We start from the raw sequence: 6309 nt of genomic DNA on the forward strand, positions 1-6309 counted from the left end.
AATGAGTACAAGGTAAAAGTGTTTGATCTTCATGCCATGAAACATGATCATTTGTTTCGTTTGTATTCAACCATTTTCTGACTTCATAATTCAGTGTTTGAGCATGTAGTGACATGAAGTTGCATCAAGATTGTTCTTGAAAAGTATGATAGCTTGGTCACCTCATTGACCACTTAGGTGAGGAATCCTTCTCTTTTGAAGAGCATGGCACAGCCTAGTGCCATGCTCGTGGAGGAGGAGATGCGTTAGAAAAGTAGGGATGATTGTGATTCTGCTTTTTCTGCTACTAGCACAAAGAAAGGTAAAGAGAAGGACTCCAGTAACCCCTCTTTAAAAAAAAGAAAATGGTGAAAATTTTCTACTACAACAGAAGAATGGTACTTTGAAGCCGTCAAAAGAGGAATCAGTAGAATTTGTTGGAGTGACAAGCTCAAATTGACTGTAACATAAAAATGATACACTTCTGAGATGAGTGACAATTGTACACGACGGCAGTAGAAACAAACTGCTATATAAGAAAACCCATAAAAATCAAAAGATAAAGAAAAACGTTAGGCCTTCAGGCTACCACATGTGGTCTCTCCCGTCTTCTCTATTGCTTCCGTTGCATCTTCTAAGTTGGTATCAGAGCTTGGAGAGCTCAAGGCATTGATCTTCAGGCATCCCAGGCCCAAGGACAAGAGGAGCAAGAACAAGTAAGTGAAGTATAGTTTTAATCTTATCCATACTGTGAAGAGCCGTGTGCAGCTATACCCACAGGTAGAAATCAGCTTGGTGTGGGAGATTGAGAAAAAACCATTCGCAAAACCCTTTGAGAAGAAGTAAGAGGACATCATGGCGCACTCACAATCCAGAGGAATCAAGGAGATAATACTTCTGCAGGCCACCAGTGTGTAAGTACTATACAGGTCGACAACTTTACACAGTTTGACAGCCCTGCAGTGTTTTGCACTTAACTTTTGCCAGAAAAATTGGATTGACAAAGGGATTAAAGCGTTGGAAAGCTCTACAACATTGTAGAAGAAGTCGTGGTCAAATTTAATGGTCAGGATGGTTGTTCCTAATCTAATGCCGTGAGCTACAAACACTTTCAGCTGGAACGCTTTGGTACAGAGGAAGCCCTATATGTCTACTTGCTTTCCCTACGAGGGTTTTTCCATCCGTTAACTGTGGTACGAACTAGAAGCTCCACAAGCACTGCCTGTCTAGAAAGCCTATCTCTAAGGCAAGGGTGGAAAAAAACATAAAATGCCAGTGAAGATTTGATGCCAGTGCTTAGAAGTAATGTTTGGGACTTACTTGAGCAATGTTAGCTCACCGGATGCCACATTTGATGTCTGTGTAACATTTGATGTCAGTAAGGTCAATGCCAAGAAGATGCCTACACATGCTTGCAGGAAATGCTAGTGGCAGTGTAGCAGAAAATGCCAGTACAAATAGTAAATGCCTGTGACCTTGTAAAGCCTTGTTTTTGAGCATTTTTGGTTGCCAATTTGTGGAGCCGAAGAATGCATACTGACCAGTGATACAAAAGGTGCTTGTGACACATGCCTAGTGAATGCATACATGCTTGTGAAGCATTTTTTGGTGATTGTTGGATTGTTAGTGCTACTGGAATACTTTTTTGGGACTGTATTTGCTGGTCACAATGGCTGAAGTTCAGTTGGCCAAGATTGAGAAGCTTAACTGCAAGATTACTATACGTGGAGCTTCAACATGCAGCAGTTTTTGGAGTCACGACTTGTGGAACATGGCCATTGGAAAGGAAACTGAGTCAGGGATTCCAGTATCACAGGAAGAGAGTAACAAAGGGAAAGAACCAGTTGATGAGAGTATTGCATTGCGTACTGCTAAAGCAAGGGAAAAATATGATGCTGACTTAAAGGAATGGAAAAAGAAGATAAGAAGGTTATGAGCATGATCACACAGACTGTGAATACTGTACTTGTGCCTCAAATTAGGCATTGTAATACTGCATGTGACATGTGGAATCAGCTAGCTACCATGTTTGAAAATGTGTCTAGAGCCAAGAGGATGCAGCTCAAGAGTGAGCTAAGCAATATGGAAAAGAAAGCTAATATGGCTGTGCTTGATTATACTACTAGAATTCGGGAGATTTGTGATCAGTTGAGTGTCATAGCCTATGACATAAGTGATGAGGATATGGTGGACACATGCCTGGAAGGTTTGGAAAAGGATAGGAAGTTTGCTGCCTTTAAAACTTCCATCATTGCTAGAGAGAATATGCTTGATTTCGATGAGTTGATTGCTAAAGTATTATAGCATGAGCAGTCAGTCAGGAGCACCTGCACCACATGCCTCACATGACTGGAGTGACGAAAAGGCCCTATATGCTGGTAGAGGAAGCGGCAGATTTGGTAGAGGCCGAGGCACAGGCCGTTCACACTTCAATCAAGGCAGAGGTCATAGTCCTCCTCAAGGGAGAGGAAACACTAGTTGGACACCTAGAGGTAGGTCTAATCAGTTTGGTCAGCAACATGGCTATGCACACACAACACAGGGACATGAGGACTGGAATGCTGGTTATACACCTCGTGGTACCTTCAATGCACATAGGGGCCATAGAGGTGGAAATGCAGGAAGAGGAGGTTATGGAAACACACATGTGAGAGGTCCATATGCAACTACTACTACTGTGAGAGGTCCATATGCAACTACTACTACTGTGGGAAACCAGGACACTTGGAAAGAGAGTGCTATGCAAAGCAAAGAAATGCAGGTGGCACAGATAGAGAATCACACTATACGGAATCGAGTTCTGGAGACTGAGGATGAAAAGCTGTTTTTGATGGAGCATCATAAGCCTAAGGCAGGCAAAGTATATTGGACTCTGGATGGTCTAATCATATGACTCCGCATGATCAGTGGTTCATAAGCAAGCAAGGAAGCGACATACGCACTAGTATATGTAGCTACAGGAGACGGATCGTCTCATACAACTTCCCACGTTGGGAAAGTATCTATTGCTATGCCAGATGGCAAGATGAAGGAAATGCATGATGTGTTATGCGTGCGTGGCATAACTAAAAAACCTTGTTTCATTGGGACAAATAGTGTTGAGCAGAACATGCAAGTGGTGTCGAATCCCAATGGATGCATTGTGCATGACTTTGGCAACCCTGACAAGGTTGTAGCTACTGGAAAGAAGGTAGGACGTATGTTTGTCCTTAATGCGGTACCCAGGAATATTACATGTGGCTATGTTGGAAAGATGACAGATCTGGAACTTTGGCATAAGAGACTTGGACATGTAAACATTCCAAGACTTAAGGATATAGCGTACAAGCATAGTGTAAGAGGCTTGCTGTTGCTAAAAGGATAGGATTTGGAGAGTATATGTGACTCATGTGAGAGGGAAAAGCTTGCCTGTAAGCCACTTAAAGGAGAAAGTTACATACATGAGAAGCCATTGGATTTGCTACATTCTGATATTTGGGGACTAGCCAAGACGCAGAGTATCGGTGGAATAGGATACTATGTGACATTCATTAATGACTTTAGCAGAAAGGTATGGACATATTTCTTGAAACATAAATCAGAGATGATGAACAAATTTATGGAATTTAAAGTAGAGGTTGAGAATCAATGTAACAGATGCATAAAGAAGTTGAGGTGTGATGGAGGAGGTGAGTACCTCTCGTGGCAATTTGACAAATACTAGAAGCAGCATGGCATATGTAGGGAAATCACACCCAGGTATACTCCTCAAAGAAATGGTGTGGCAGAGAGGAAGAACATGCACATTGTTGAAGTTTCTAGAGCGATGTTGTATGAGAGACAGATGCCTGATCATAATTGGGATGATGCATGCCATTATGCAGTGTTTGTGATTAATAGGATATTAGGATGCCTATTGCACATCATTATGACATTACTCCAGAGGAGAGCTTTATTGGTATAAAGCCAACTGTGAAGAACATTAAAATATTTTTATGCACATGTGCTAGATGAGGTCAGAACAAAGTTGGAACCTAAGGCATTAAAATTTGTGTTTGTTGGAGTTAGCACAAAGAGAGATGCATACAGGTGCTATGACCCCACAAAGAGAGATGCATATAGGTGCTATGACCCCACTAGCAGGAAGATATATGCTAGTAGGGATGTTGATTTTGATGAGATGCATGTGTATTATGGCCCAAAAAAAGCACCTTTAGCCTAAATTCTGATGTGCATGATAAGGATGCAGAGAATGCTGCACATAAAGTCTTGCCATGGAAGGGCAGATTGAGATATCATAATGATGTTGGTAAGGAAGATGCTAGAAAGTTTGATGATGATACACATGTATCCCACTTGAATCAAGGGGGAGACTTGGTTACTGAGTCAGGAGGAAACTCAGAACCACATAGATCTGCAAGGGTGAGATATGCCCTTGACAGATTCACATTGAGTCTTTTGGAGCATAAAACCATGCCTACATGATGAAGGTTACTGAAGTACAGGAACCACAGAGATATGCAGAGGCAATTGCACGTAGAGAGTGGTTGGATGCTATGCATGAGGAGATTGATGCCTTGCATAAGAATGACACATGGGAGTTAGTGCCACTTCCACATGGCAAGAAAGTTATTGGCTACAAATGGATGTATAAGGCAAAACATAATGCAGATTGAGCCTTAGAAGATATAAGGTCAGATTGGTTGCAAAAGGATATACACAATCTTATGGTGTGGATTTTGAAGAAATATTTTCACTTGTTTTGCAAAAATGTCAATCATCAGGACTATCATTTCTTTCATTGCAAATTAGAAAAGGAACTGCACCAGATGGACGAAAAAAATGCATTTCTAAATGGTTATTTGCAAGAGGAGGTCTACATTGACCAGCTGGAAGGCTCTATAGACAAAGGCCATCCTGAGTATGTATGCCGATTGAATAAGGCATTGTGTGGCTTAAAGTAGGCACCAAGAGCATGGTATGATAGATTGTCACAGTTTCTGATGGATATTGGGTTTCAAAACAGCCATGTAGACACTTCACTATTCATGAAGAGAGATGGAGATAGTGTGATATTGTTGGTGCTATATGTCGATGATCCGATACTTGTAGACAATGATGAGCACAAGATTCGTGAGACAAAGGAAGAGCTACGCAGGGAATTTGAGATGAAGGATCTTGGCATGCTACAGTTATTTTTGGGCATTGAGGTCATTGCAACGCATATAGGGTATATTCTATCCCAGCGTCAGTATGTGTTGAACATGCTTAAGGAGTTTGGAATGATGAACAACAAGTCCATCGATACACCATTGGATGCAAATAGCAAGCTTACCCTTAATCATGGAGTAGAGTTGGAGGATGTGACCATGTATAGGCAAATTGTGGGTAAGCTGATATACCTCACTATTATGAGACCAGACTTGTCTTATGCTGTTGGTATTGTGAGTCGGTTTATGCATAAGTCAAGGAAGCCACATATGGATGCAGTGAGACGGATCATGAGGTATATGATGCTATAGTGAATTAAAGCCTTGTCTATGATGATAAAGAACTCATCCCTCATCTATATATAGACTCAGATTGGGATGGTGATCCCTCTACGAGGAGGACTACGAGTGGAATGTGTTGCTCATTGGGTATGACATTGTGGCAAAGTATAGAGAAGCGTCACAGGTTGCGTGTGAGGCTTCTTGGATGGAGAAGCTATTTCATGACATGGGTTTGCAGATGTGGATACCACTCCCTATTTACAGTGACAATATGAGCTCTATCTAGTTAGCTCATAATCCCATCTTTCATGCTGGCACCAAATACATTGAGATGCATTATCATTTTTTGAGAGAGAAGATTACGGCGAGAGATATTGAGATGTGTTATGTGAACACAGAAGATCAAGTGGCTGACATCTTTACAAAGTCACTTGCTAGGGAGAAATTCCATAAATTCAAGAGATTGTTGGGAGAGTGGAAGACCTCAACCTCACCTTGAGTTTGAGGGGGAGTAGAGAGTAGGTTTGAGTTTTCAAACTCAATTTGAGTTTGAGGGGGAGTGTTGGAGTGGCAAACTCAAATTGAATGTAAGATAAAAATAACACTCTTGAGATGAGTGACAATTGTACATGACGACAATAGAAACAAACTCCTATATAAGAAAACCTATAAAAATCAAAAGATAACAAAAAACATTAGGCCTCAGGCTACCACATATGGTCTCTCCCTCCTCTATCGTTTCCGTTGCATCTTCTAAGTGAATCGGATCTCTTTGTTGTAATTAAATATATGCAAAGACACATTATTCTACAGCACTCGATGTTTCATGGATCATCGATAGTGGAGCATCTCGACACAT

General features: G+C 41.2%; 1 long non-coding RNA gene across 1 annotated transcript; it reads left to right on the top strand.

Annotated features, from left to right (window-relative positions):
- Positions 1–412: 412 nt before the first annotated feature.
- LOC147635891 (uncharacterized) lies at positions 413–6094 on the top strand. Its single transcript, XR_015266452.1, has 2 exons — positions 413–2633; positions 2664–6094. It is a non-coding gene; the product is annotated as an uncharacterized LOC147635891 (long non-coding RNA).
- Positions 6095–6309: the final 215 nt, after the last annotated feature.

This window comes from Cibotium barometz, chromosome 8, assembly GCF_041138505.1.
Source record: "Cibotium barometz isolate CiBa-2024 chromosome 8, ASM4113850v1, whole genome shotgun sequence".
Lineage (NCBI taxonomy): Eukaryota > Viridiplantae > Streptophyta > Polypodiopsida > Cyatheales > Cibotiaceae > Cibotium > Cibotium barometz.